This window comes from Adiantum capillus-veneris, chromosome 19, assembly GCF_014529385.1.
Source record: "Adiantum capillus-veneris isolate H3 chromosome 19, ASM1452938v2, whole genome shotgun sequence".
Lineage (NCBI taxonomy): Eukaryota > Viridiplantae > Streptophyta > Polypodiopsida > Polypodiales > Pteridaceae > Adiantum > Adiantum capillus-veneris.
The window spans coordinates 45323790-45338492 of record NC_140949.1 but is presented as its reverse complement, the minus strand read 5'-3'; positions in this window follow the sequence as shown (position 1 = coordinate 45338492).

The window sequence follows — 14703 nt, the reverse complement described above, 5'->3', positions numbered from 1 at the left end:
TACTTATTTTATGATTTTGAAGCTTAAATTTCTACTTATGATAAAATTAGGCTGTGGGTCTTGGCGACGCCAAAAGCTATGGATTACCTGAAATGCTTACGTCAATGCGTAGAGCTCTTACCTGCAATTGCAATGCAACAGACGGCACTGCAATGTGACAATCTGGAAGGGAGTAGGAAGCACAAAAAGGAGCAAAATGAGCGCCGTTAGCTCACTCTGTGTTTTTATTATCCAAAAACTTATAAAATACTTACAAAAATTGGTATTTATACCTTAGCCAAGGTTTTTGTGGTCAAAACTAATAATCTTGGGCTCTAACTAAGACAGGTTGATACGATCTGGAAGCTTGTAGCCCCGGCTCATCAATTACACTATTTATCTGAAAAGTAAGAGTTATAACAATCCCGATTCATCAAAATAATAAGTGTTTTCACAATGAAAGCTCCAAAAAATGTTATCCGAGTTAGCTTGCTGCTAACAATGAAGTACTGCAAATTCTTGTAATCTGTACAGACTATGATTTTATGAGGAGCTCCTTCAAGTAGATGACGCCAGATTTCAGAAGAGTCAATAATTGCCAGGAGCTCTTTGTCATGGATTTCATTATTGATTTTTGTAGGTAAGAACATTTGAGAATGGAACGCCATTGGATGTACTCCACCATCATTACCTACTTGGGATAGAATGGCTCCAAGGGCAAAATCTAAAGCGTCTATCTCCATGATAAAATGCTTTGTAGGATCTACATGAATCGGATTTAGTGCAATTGTGAAAGCTATCTTGAGAGTTTGAAAAGCTTTTTCAGCCTCTGAATCCCAAGCAAACTTGCCCTTCCCTTTTAATCTTGTCAATGGAGTGACAATCTTGGAGTAGTCCTTGATAAAGATACGATAGAAATTTGCAAATCCTAAGAATCATTGGACATCTCTCATCGACATGGGTGTCTCCTATAGCAAGAGGTTGACCATCAATTACTTTCGCACATAATGGCATTGACTTCTTTATACGATATGTACCATGTTGATTGCAAAATCTTCATCTGTGAAACATGTTGTGGCTCCCAAGTCTAACAAAGCTAGCCTATCTATGTGTCTTCCCTCCATGTGAATTTGTATTGGTAGCATGAAGCTAGACATTACATCTGTGGATAGAGAGAGTCAGCTTGTTGAAGCTTTGCCCAACCGCATGGTTTCTACTGGGGTTGGACGTCATTGTTTCCCAACATAGTTGGTGTAGCAGTGTTGTGAATTCTCACCCTTCCCTTGTTAGGACAATATCTAACTATGTGCCCTGATTGGCCAGAATACATGCAAATCCATTGATGCAACATCTTTGCTTTTCTTGAGTCGTTAATGGCTTGAACCGTGTCACGTCAATTTGCATAGGTTCTACCTCATGAGCTTGGCACTGTTAGAGGGTTAACGAGAGCTGGCACATGAGTAAAGGGAAGTGCCATGCCCTGAGGACACGATCAGTCCACAAAGGGGAGTAAGTCCAAAGCTTTGCGGAAAGCTTTAAGCTTCTCACGAGAAAATGCCTTTGTGAAAAGATCTGCAAGGTTGTCCTATGTTGGCACATAAGCCAAGCTGATCTCTCTTGCTGAGAGCCTCTCCCTGACATAGAGGTAATGCACCTCAATGTGCTTTGAGCGAGCATGAAAAACTGGGTTCCTCGCAACTGCCAATGCGCTCTGACTGTCAGTGTAGATAGTGTTGGCAGTGTCCTGTCCAACAGCCAAATCAGCCATAAGGCGTCTGAGCCATACACACTCAACCGTAGCTGTGAAGACTGCCTTGTACTAAGCCTCACAACTCGAAGTGGCCACAGTAGGTTGCTTCTTGCTCAACCATGATATACATGAACTGCCAAGCATGAAACAAAAACCACTTGTGGACACTTGCGTGTCAAAACAACCAGCCCAATCTGAGTCCGAAAAAGCATGTAAGTCTGGCGGCAATGATCCCCCTTGGGATAAAACAAGCCAAGATGTAAAGTGCCACTAAGGTAGCGGAAAATCCTCTTGACAGCTTGCCAATGCTTAGACCCTGGGCTATGCATAAATCTACTGACCTGTGAGACTGCAAACTGAATATCTGGCCTCGTGTTGCATACATAAATAAGGCAGCCAACAGCAGTTTGGTAAAGAGTGACATCAGCAGGATCGCCAGCATCATGTAGACTCAACTTCAAACCTGTTTCCATGGAAGTGGCAATAGGTTTGCAATCATCAAGTCCAAACTTACATAGCAATGTCTCTATGTAACTTTTCTGACACAAGGCAATACCACCATCACACTGCTTAAATTGTATACCCAAGTAATGATGCAACAGTCCCAAATCTTTTATCTTGAAAGTAGCATTCAAATCAGCCTTAAATTCAGCAATGTGTCTCTCATTTGGTCCAGTGATCAGCAAATCATCAACATAAAGAACCACAATGAGAAATACATCATCCTCACGCTTTACATACAATGTGCTTTCTGTTGGACTATTACGAAAGCCTCGTTTAACCAAATGAGTGTCAGCTTTCTCATACCAAGCACGAGGAGATTGCGTCAACCCATACAAAGCCTTCTTACATCTGCACACTTTGTCCTCTTGTCCTTTTATGACAAAACCGCGAGGTTGCGTTACATAAACTTCCTCAAATATGTCACCATTCAAGAAAGCAGTAACAATGTCTGATTGATGTACATCCCAACCAAAATGAGCTGCCAATGCACATAGAAAACGCACAGTAGTCAAACGACAAGTGGGAGCAAAAGTCTCTTCATAATCTATGCCTTTTTGCTGTGCATAACCTTTTGCAACAATTCAAGCCTTATGGCGATCGATCTCACCATCCGGCTTGCGTTTCAACTTGTAAACCCACTTCGTACCAAGGACCTTTTTGCCAGGAGGCAAATCACATAAAGTCCATGTGTCATTTTCTATAAGTGCATCATATTATGATTGCATGGCAGCCATCCAATTTTCTGAATTCTTTGCTTCATCAAAAGTCAGAGGCTCCTCAACATCATGTAAACTAGACACAGCCAAAGCATAAAAATCTGATGCATAAGATGCATGGCGAGAGCCTGAACGAGTACGACTAGACAAAGGTGCATCCAATTTACTGTCATGCAAAGTGTGCACCAGCCATTTTGGCATACCTCTAGCCTGCTCATTTTCAGCCCTTTCCTCATCAAGTACATCATGTACATCTGCATCAGTAATAGGCTGATCTAAAACATTTTCAGTACATTTGCCTCATTGGAACTTACATTCGTATTTCCACCACTGAAAAGAGGCAACAAAGTGTCATAAATTGAACCATCCTTTGGAAACTTAGAACGTTGCATCTTACCCAAAATATAGCCTTCACAAACATGTTTGACGAGTGCTTCAAGAGGCAGCAAAGAAGCAACCATATCAGATTTCTGCAAACGCAGCAAACTGGCAAAATTCAGATGACCAAAACATGCATGCCAAAGTTTTGCATCTGCAATAGCCCTTGAATCTGCAACAGCATTTGCAAAATTTTGTCCACACTTGTCATACAAAGTGAGCTTATACAGCCCATGGCACAAAAGGCCAGATGCAACAATTTCATCACCAAAACTGAGATCATGAACTGTACATCTGTCATCCACAAATTTGACTACAATTCCAAGTCTAGCAAGTGCGGATACAAATTTGACTACAAGTCTAAGTCTAGCAAGTCTATCATTTGTAGTGGAACCAGCATTTGTAGAGGAACCATCCTCTTTCTTCTTAGCCTCTTTGGCCTTCAACTTAGGACACGACTTGATCAAGTGATCATTAGCTTTACAATAATGGCAACGCATCTTCTTTTTGCCCTTGTCACCAGAATTGCCAGACGAAGTGCTGCCAGCAGAATCATTAGGAACAGTATTTTTGCCGCTCGCAGCAGAACCGTAAGAAGTGGCTGCATTGATGTTACCACCCTTTCTTTGAGAAGCAATAAAAGCCTGTTCAACTGCACGCTGTCTAGTCCTGTTTTTTCTGGAAAGTGACTCTTGCAACAGCAATGTGCATAATGCATCAAACTTGACAACTTTAGGATTTCCTTGGGTCATCAGTCTCCAAGTACTAGCGAAAGTCTGGTAGGAATCTGGTAAGGCATCAAGAACAGTCTGCACAAGGGAACTGTCTGAAATAACTTCACCTGCAGAAATAAGTTGCTCATTGATATCCTTGACACTAGCAAGGAAAGTGTCCATATCACCTTCCTCATGCATAATCTTCGACTCCAGCTCTTTACGCAGCAAAGCAATTTTAGCCTCATTGCGGCTTGCATAAAGACCTGCTAGAATATCCCAAGCCTGTTTTGCAGATTTTGCTGAACGGATGTGAGGAACAATGGTGCGTGTCACAGACAACGCAATCAATGCATGAGCTTGCGCATCCTTAACATCCCAACGAGCTTGTTCTGTCGTAGGCAAAACAACTCTAACAACTGCAATCCTTGCAGCAAGACCTGCAACATCCTCAACATCACCTACATCCTCAGAACCAGGACGTACATCAATGCCTTGCACAATGTTCCAGAAACCCTTTGACACAAGAACATGTTGCATCATATAAGCCCACATAGGGTAGTTGTCCCCATCCAACCTGTCCTTAGCAGCAAACATCTTGAACACATCTGTGTTGTTGTTGTCAGCCATGGTAAATGTTGCACCTGATGTGGAAACTGCCCGAAAATAGGAGAAACGGAGCGGGAACAACCTGTGCTATATAGCACAAACCGTAGAAGACTATCAGGCACCTGTTATGCAGAAAACAGCACTGACAAAAATTTTGCACAAAATGACGAAATAGCCTGTGCAGTACTGCCTGTAGTGGAAACGGAGGTCGAAATGAGCCCAAATCAAAATTCTGAGTAGACCAAGCTCTTCCAGCTTGCTCAAAATATTTGTCGAATTGCGAACACTTGCCAAAGCTCACTGAAATCGAAGAAAGTGAGCAGGCGTGTGCTGGAGCAGCTGGCGACTAAGCCCGGGAGGACGTGACCTACTCTGATACCAATTGTTGGAATTAGGGTTGCAGAGAAACACACACAGCTTGGAGAAGACGAAGGAAACTCAAGGCACACAATAGAGAGTGTGTTACTTAGTGTGCAATGGAAAAAAATGGATAGCCCTAGAGTGATGGGCGTATATACAATGCACGGGGGAAAAAACCTCCTAAAGAGGAAAAAAATGCCCCGGCGGTCCTAGTGTGTTCACACACATCACTACCACATATATGGTAACAATTGGATTATAGAATAATCCTCATTCCATGTTAGATCACTTGTTGAAATTCTTATGGATACATGGAAGCAAGTTTGAAACCTTGGCGTAGATTCCTAATCTTTGTTTCATCTACTCTTGCTTTGTCTATTTTCCCAAATGTGGCAAAGAATTCTCGTACAAAGGCCTCAAATTTATGTTCCAATGGATATTCTTTCTCAAGCAAGGGGGCAAACCAGCAGAGAGTAGTTCCTGAGAGAAGAGTTTCTATGAGGCCGACTTGGAAGGCATCATTTGGATATCGGTTTGGTTGCATGTGTATAAACACTCATACTTGTTGAGGAAAGCCTTTGAGTTTTGACCTTGAGACTTATCTTGGGGTCCTTCCAATGGAGATTGCCAGAAGATGATGGACTTTTGGCTTGATGTAGGCTTGACACTTGAATTTCTTAAATTTGGCATTGCAAGTCTTGCATAGCTAGGCCCAAAGCTTATGGTTTCCCTGCTTGTAGCTTTGCATTACTTTCTTGAATCTCTTGGATTTATTTCTAGATACTTTGTAAAGAAGCAACAATACCTTCTATTATGAACTCCATCATGACTAGGCAAGATTAAGAGACGGAGATCTTGCCAAACTGTTATGAGCGTGTCTCAAGCTAGGAGAGAACGTGAACGCTCACAATTAACAAGATCTCGAGACTTAATTATAAACATAATCTTGATTACAAGATCTTGATAGAAGAGAACTTACCTTGCAGAAGCCTCACAATTGGTGTTGGCAAGACTGGAGGGCTTGTAGCCCAAGACCTCTATATATACAATGGGCTAAGGAGGTTAAGATCTTTCTTGATTCTTCCTTCTAAGGAGTTGTGGTGATGGTGTAGGCAATGACATACGCAAAGATGCAGGTGTGGTGACATAAGCGATGATACAATTGATGATATAAGCAATGATGTAAGCGATCTTCTAGAAGCTTCTAGAACTTTCTTCAATCTTATAAAATCATCCAGAACCTTCTTCTTGTAGGAGCTCAAGAAAAGATGCAGGTGTGGTGACATAAGCGATGATACAGTTGATGATGTAAGCGATCTTCTAAAAGCTTCTAGAAATTTCTTCAATCTTCTAAAATCATCCAGAACCTTCTAAGCTTAATAAAACTTTTTCTTGAGCATCTGTGACAAAGAAGATTTAACTCCAAGTACTTCTAACATTCTACAAAAGAACTTAAGTACTGTAAAAAATTGAACATTTTCAACCTCTAATAGCATTTGACTACAATGTCGGTGATTACTTAATTGATAGTATACTATATCTACTAGATAATAGACTTTTAGTCACAACTTAAGACAACTAGGCTACTTTCAACTACTTAAAAATTTGAGTCTTCATGACATAATCGCAAAAGAAACAGTAGAGATACACGTGAACGCATCTTACTTGTGCGTGAAACTCATAATATCAATAGCTTTATCCAGTTAATGCAATTACCAACAAGAGCAGCATGAGTGTGGGGAGATGCAAACATTTTATACTGGTTAACACAAGCCTTACAATTAAATATCAACGTTTGGATTTTAACTTATAAACTAATTATTTTCAATGTAAATTTTACAAACAACACAAAAGAATTGAATTTACTTTTTCATAATGAATGTGGAAAAGATGGACACTATGAATCCCTTATTGGTATAGTGGAAACAAATGAGTCGAGCCAATAAGAGTTTAGAAAAAATACAACTATGAACTTAATTGAAAAGATAGGAAAGAAGAGGGCCAAAAAAAGAGCATATACTTAGTGGACCACAAGTTTAGAGAACAAGCTTGTAGCTCTATTTTGTGCACACAAAAAACTCTCTAAATACAAGTTTCAGAACTATTTTTGCGACAAAATCCAAAAATTCAAGCTTCAGTACCAAATACTATAATCTGGGCTTCAGTACCAACTATTGTAAATAAGCTTTCAAACATTTTGAAACACTACAACATTGACAAAGAATTGGAGTACGAATGTCCAATTTGTAAAGAAAAGTCACAAAAAACTACTTTCTTTCTTAGAATACACACATGGATAACTCCTTGCTGGACTTACTTAAAAGAAAACATATACAACATGCATGAACAAGTTTGATCCCACTTTATAAAACTCTTTAACCCTCCACAAGATTGTTCCAAACAAATAAACCTTCATATGCCTTATCTAATAGAGAAAAAACAGCAAACACAAAATAGTGATCTAGCAGTTGAAGACAATGATATTGAGGTAACACAAATAGTAAAACACTTTTACAAATGTGCACAATAGTTACCTTCAATTTTTGTTTGATGTAGACACATGTTTTTTAAAGAGCAACTTATTGCCAGGTGTTCATTCAAGTTACACTTTATTGAGAATGAAACTTCCACTACAATTAGTATAAGTGATAAAAAAGGACCAATCAAAATGTACAAAGTTGTATAAGCCCGTGCAAGAAAAAAAAAATCCCAAAGTCGTTGTCACCTTTTTTGATACATATCAATGAAACCATTAAAAAAAAAAAAAATCGCTCTTAAGAATGACTAGTTGCACCGAGAAACACATTTTTACAAATACATCAATACTTACACCATGGTCAACATTTACTAAAAAGAAGCATAGTTAATATTCTAGTCATAACAGACACAATAAAAAGGATCTTGCTACGATTAGCTTCCAAACACACAAAAATAGGATTTTACAATGAGGAGAAAACTAGAGTATAAATCTATACATAAGATTGGACAAATTCAACCTCAGCTCACCATTGATGCGCTATGCGAGTTGGTTAAACCATCTCTATACAAAAAATATAAAATAGAGATCAATAACACAATGAATACTCAAACTATTAAAAATATTGAAGGAAAAACAATAGAAAATATTTAGCGCTCGAAGATACACCACTAAAAACAATTGACTTGAGAGAAACCACACGAGCAATTAAAAAAACAATGATCTACATGAAGAAGCAATTGAACGCATACACATACACTTCTACACAATTTTATGATTTCAAATGACCTTTTTTATGGTTTTTTGAAAGTTTAAACTCTTGCGCCATGTGAAGAAAAGCAGCCACTTGGACTTTTCATAGATTATCATTGTGAAGAGTTGAACTTTCCTACCTTATTCTATGGGAACCAAAAACAAAATACATCTAGCTTATATTGCTACTCAACCAAGAAATTTGTCAATGGGAACTCATGAATAGTGACCGAAGATTTGCAAGTCACATTACCAACATTTCTTTTAATGTAATAAAAGTAATGATCCATCAAATCTACACTTTAGCATGGGTACGCTTGCAAAAAGCTACACTAAATAACATACTTAGTTGCACACAAGATGTAAAGATGAGAGAATACATTGAGAATATTTTGCAAATTGATAGAGCGATTGAGGACTTCTCCGCACTATTTTGAGTGCCTTCGAAAAAACTCTTCGCAATGATCCAACAACTCGGTCTGCCTACCATTTTTGTCATATTCACGAGTGGTGAGCACAATTGGAAACCACTACAAGAGGTACTCAAAAGCTTGTCTACAACCAAACTTGTAGAGGAAGACAAACCATTTAATTTATATGACCTTATAAGAGGAGATCTTGTTACATGTGCTAGGTACTATAAGCATAGAACATCATGCTTAAGACAATTATTAAATTGAACATCACATATGTATTATCATATTCAGGGACTTCTTTTTTGTCAAAAAGTTCCAATCACATGGCAGTGAACATGAATATGGGCTGCTTTGGGTAAAAGACACACTTATTTAACAATAGGCAAAACAAAGAAGAAATTACTAATTTTATTGATACTTACATATCTTGTGACAAAGAAACATTCTCGAGCATTTGAAGTCTAGTCAAATACATCTTCACATACACGCATGTAGAAAATACAATAGAAACAAAAATGCAGATTTAAGCTTGCAAAGCCACTATATCAAGAGACTACAATCCTTGAGCCATTAGAAAATTCAACTTCAAGTGATATTGAGAATGCAAAAAAAAAAAACTTTTTAGAGATATATGAAGAAAGTGGTGCACCACTTTGGTTTGCAGACTTTATCAGAAACCTGCACATCATACAAGAAGCATATACTAGAGCAATCGCAACAACCATCAAACATGCAACAATATTTCTCAAAAGAAATCTACAAAATATTTGAATAAATGCTTTTGCGAACCATATTTTCAATATTTGGGAAGCAAATTGTCATAATAATCAATATCTGATTCTCCTAAATGATTTTCTCATGTTAAAGATCATTTAATATGGGGAAGTGCCAGGGGAGAAAAAGCTAGAATATTGGTTAAGCTAGCAGACCGGCCACATTAGGGATCCAAAGGAGGGAAAATAGGGATCCAAAAGGGGGGCCATCTGCAAAAGAGCCATGTGAAACAATGGACTAAAAAGACCCTAAGGTTCAACCCATTAAGACTTCCAAAATGCTAAGGTTCCAAAATTCAAAGGTTGTGTCCAAAGGTCAACCCTAGGGGAAATTGGATGCTTTGTGTGTAACTAAAAAGTCTTTGCATATCCCTACTTGGGGGGGGAGGCAAGCCCTTCTTCTAGGGGATGAGAGAGAAAGTCACACACACACACACACAGGCTCCCTTTACACAAAGGGAATTAGGGACACATGTCAGCTCCCTAGCCCAGATGCCCACAAGGTGTGCCCAATTCCTATTGGATGGCCTTGGAGGTGGACCAATGAGGATTAGGCTAGAGTAAATCTAGTTTAATTAATTTAAAAACACTTAATAAAAGAACCAATGAGAATTAAGTCTCCTAGATGACTATTGGACAGTCTCCCAAGGGGTCCAAAGAGCATTCAGCAGCCCAATGGCTTGCCTGATTCCTATTGGCCAGGAGGCAAAGGGGTCCAATGAGAGTTTAGTTTAATTATTAAATTACCTAAAGCTCTCACAAAAGGGGAAAGGGGGACACATGTCAAAAGGCTATCACTTATGATGCTTAATTGTGATAGGCTAGCCTTGGGGAGGTCCAATGGGATGAGAGCAAGAGCATTTAGCAAGAGGGCTCGCCCAAGAGAGAGAGAGGGGGCTGATTTTTGCAAGGCATTATCACACACACACACTCACACAATCTCATGTGTAAAGAAAGAGAAGACTATCTCTTCCCAAGATTTAATGGAGAACTCATCACCTACTCCAAGCTTGTGAGATAGAAGCCTACATCAACACACTCTTGGCATGTGGATGCAAATCCAACCAAGAGCCAAGCTTCAATGCATGCTCATCTCCTCTACCAAGATAATTACTAAGCTAATCTATGCTAATATGAGTGATTATGTGAGGATATGTACATCTTTCTCGTAAGATACTCATTCTTCCTCTCAATCTACTCTCATACCCTGCTAGCTCTCACCATCTTCGAAGGTGTGTGAGGTCTTGGGGCTGAGAACGGGGATAATTAAAGTTGTGTTTGCTAAGTGTTTTGCTTAGTGCATGAAGCTTTCATCTTCATTGCACTAGCTAGCCTTGAAGGAACACAAAGAATTGTATTGTACAATGTCTCTCTTGATGGGAGAAACCATAATACAAAGCCTTTTGGAGGGGGGACCGGCTCCATGCAAATCCGGTCCTCAACTGTTGTCAATAGCTTAATTTCTCTCTCTTTTAAAAGTATTGTTGATGCTATCTAACTAGGGGTTATGCTTTTTGTTGCTCTCTCCACCCAAGCACTCTTGTAATTCTCATTAGGAATCTATTCTAATGAAATGCCCACTATGTTCATGCTAATTTCCGCTACACATAAGTTTTTAGACCATTAAATGTTACATTGGTATCAGAGCACAAGGTTTCTCTTTTCTTGCTCAAGAAGGGAGGTCCTCAAGCTAGCTATAAATGGTTGGTATTATTAATTGCCTGTGAGTAAGTAGAATAGGGATTTGTCAGCCTTGCAGTGCGCCTGCCTTCGTGCAGTTAACGGGGCATCACCGTCGAGAGCTATGGTCTTAATAGTGGAGTCCTACGGGGCTTGCCTACGGCTTAACCACGATTGAGCTATTAGAAGCTTGACAGGAGCCGGTGTTGTTTTGGTGTTGAAAGACCCTCTCTTCTATTCCTTGCAATTAATGGTATTGGAGCCGCGGGTACAATAGCTTGAGTGCTTTTTCTAAAGGGGTAAAGAGGAGTAGCAACTAGGGCTTGAAGTGTCAAAGTACACCTAAAAAGTTTACACCTAAAAGTTGTTAGAATGGCTAACAATAGTAAAGAGAGTGAAATTAATGTTGATAACTTTGATTTTGCTCATGAGCAAGCTACTAATGATGCTTCAATGCTTGTTAACTATCTTGTTTCTAGGCTTCAACAAGCCATGGGCAATCCATCTCTCCAAAGCGAAGTGCAACGGCAGCTCCGTGCTCATGGGATTCTCCAAGCTCATCACCATGACGAGAGAACACCTAGGAAGCCTCCTTGTGAGACTCCCAAAAGAGGTCTCTCTCCGATTCGGGAAGAAGAAGAGAATCCGTACAAAGGGCTCAAGAATTTACTTCTTGATGATGCATCTCCTTCCCAAAGGAGAACTCAAGAGCCTCCACCAAAGGAACGAGAAAGAAGCGAGTCTCCCGCCACCTCGGCAGAGATGGCTCCACGAAGACGGCGGGCTAAACGCTCTCCATCACCACCAAAGCGGAGAAGACTATCACACTCTTCTCCACGCCATAATTCAAAGAGGGATTATAAAAAGCAAGAGAAGAAAAAGGCGAGAAAGAGGACACCCTCTTCTCCATCTTCTTCATCCTCTTCCTCTTATGAAAGTGATGGTGAAGACAACGAAGATCAAGACAAGAAAAAGGCGAGAAAGAGGTCATCCTCTTCTCCACCTTCTTCAAATTCTTCACCTTCTGAAGAAAGTGATGGTGCAACCTTTGAACCATCAAAAAGAAGAGGCCATAGGAAATCCTATGTCGCATGGAAGAGGTCATCCAAGCTAAAGAAGTTCAAGGAGGGAGGGAAGAGCATCTCTTTCCTTACCTATGATGGTACCTTTAGTGCTACGGACAAAGTCTTGGCCTTTATCCAACAGTTCGATGCGGCGTTTGGAGATGAGGGCTTCACGGAGTCCTCTAAGCTACGCCATGTAGCTATGCACTTTCAAAAGTCCTCCAAGCAATGGTGGTCTAGCCTACGAGCCAACGGTGAAGCTCCACGAACATGGAAAGCTTTAAGAGCTTCCATTATGAAGCAATTTTTGGCCACCGATGCCAAAGACAAAGTACTCACCTAATGGCAAAGCTTAAAGCTCTCTCCCAATGAATCCATCCACAAATATGTAGACAAGTTTTGGGACCTACAACTCAAAGCCACTGTCTTCAAAAAGTTGGATTTTGGAGAGCAAAAGCAACAATTTTGTGCGGGTTTAACTGAAGAAATGGCGGAGTATGTCAACTCCCAAAGGCCACGTACCATATCGGCGGTAATACACCATCCTATGGTGGCCTCACGAATTAATTTTCAAACGGGGGCTAAAAGAAATAATAAGCCCCCGGAAAACAAGGGTTCCAATGAGCCTAAGGGGAAGGACAATGTCCAAAAGTCTCCTAAGGGCAACTCCAACAAAGCTAAAGAGAAGGGAGTTTACAAAGGTAAGAACAAACTCTCTCCTGAAGAGCTTGAGCGTTATCGCAAGGATAACCGGTGTTTCAAGTGCGGCGAACAAGGGCATGCGTACCGCGCTTGTCCCCAAAAGAACAACCGCCAAGATCCTCCTAGAGCTTCCTTGGTTGAAATCCAAGAGGAGGAGACTCACCAAACTCATCACAAAGGATCTCCTCTATGCCATGCTTGGGGAAAGGTGAGAGAACATGATGCTTTTATTCTCTTTGACAATTTTACTCACAATTTTATATCTATAGCTATTCATACAATCCTACGAGATGGGAGATGTCCTACCCGTAGACAGTGCCTTCAAGGGGCAAGAAGATTCAATCACTCCCTTAATCGGGAAATTGAGGCTTCATGTCCAAGGCTATGTGGGACAAAGAGGACTTCTTTATCTCTCCTCTCAAGCATGAGGATGTAATCCTAGGGGCACCATGGTTTGACCGCATGGCTGCCGATGTTAAATTTCATGAAAGGAGAATCTCCTTTAAGTTCATGGAAAAAGACATGTATATAGATGCTAAGGAAATGGGTAACACTATCCCCATTGTACATACACCAGCTTTCAACAAGTCAATAAAGAGCTCTATTTCCGTGTACATGATTTTTGTTAAAGATTCTCAAAATGAACCTAATGTTTTAGCAAAAGAAAATAAAAGCAACCAAAAGGAATTAGAGTTATACAATTTTCTCAAGGGGTTTCAAGATGTTTTTATTGACGACATCCCTTGTGAGCTACCTCCTAAACGAGGTAATGATGACCATGCAATTGAACTTCTTCCAGGAAGTTCACCGCCTAACAAACCTCCTTATAGAGTTTCTCAAGCTCAACAAGAGGAGATTATGCGGCAAGTGCATGAGTTAGTTGAGAAGGGCATGGTTAGGCCTAGCTCATATCCATTTTGCTCACCAGTGCTATTAGTGCAAAAGAAAGACGGCACATATCGTATGTGTGTCGACTATAGAGCACTAAATAGGATCACTATCAAAAATAGGTTTCCCATTCCACGGGTAGAAGACCTATTTGATGAGCTACACGGATCGACCTACTTCAGTAGGATTGACCTAAAAAGTGGCTATCATCAAATAAGGATAGTTGATCAAGACATTGTAAAGACCGCATTTCGCACCACATTTGGTCTTTACGAATACATTGTCATGCCTTTTGGCTTGACCAATGCACCAGCCACATTCAACCGCTTGATGGAGAAACCGTTCAGGCCTCATCGAACCTTCACTGGAGTGTTCTTTGATGATATTATCATCTACTCTAATTCATTAGACGAACACAAGCAACACCTCCAGGTAATATTTCAAGTTTTAAGAGAGAATAAACTTTATGTTAATCGAAAGAAAAGTGAATTTTTCTTGCAAGAGATTCATTATTTAGGTCACATTATCTCTCAAAATGGCATCCAAATGGATCCATCAAAGTTAGAGGTAATAAAAGGATGGCCTAAACCAAGGAATCTTCATGAACTAAGAAGCTTTATAGGTATGTGTGCATACTATAGACGCTTCATAGAAAAGTTCTCACAAATTGCGGGACCATTACATGACCTAACAAAGAAAAGCATTAGGTATACATGGTCTGCTAAGGAGAACAATGCTTTCGAAAAGCTTAAAGAAAAGCTTATCTCTCAACCTGTGCTTACACTACCGGATCTCTCAAAACCATTTGAGGTCCAATGTGATGCTTGTGGTGATTGTCTTGGAGCTGTTTTGCTCCAAGAAGGGCACGCCATAGGCTATGAGAGTCGAAGGCTCGACCCTGTTGAGCAAGCTCTAGGCATATATGAAAAGGAACTCCTTGCA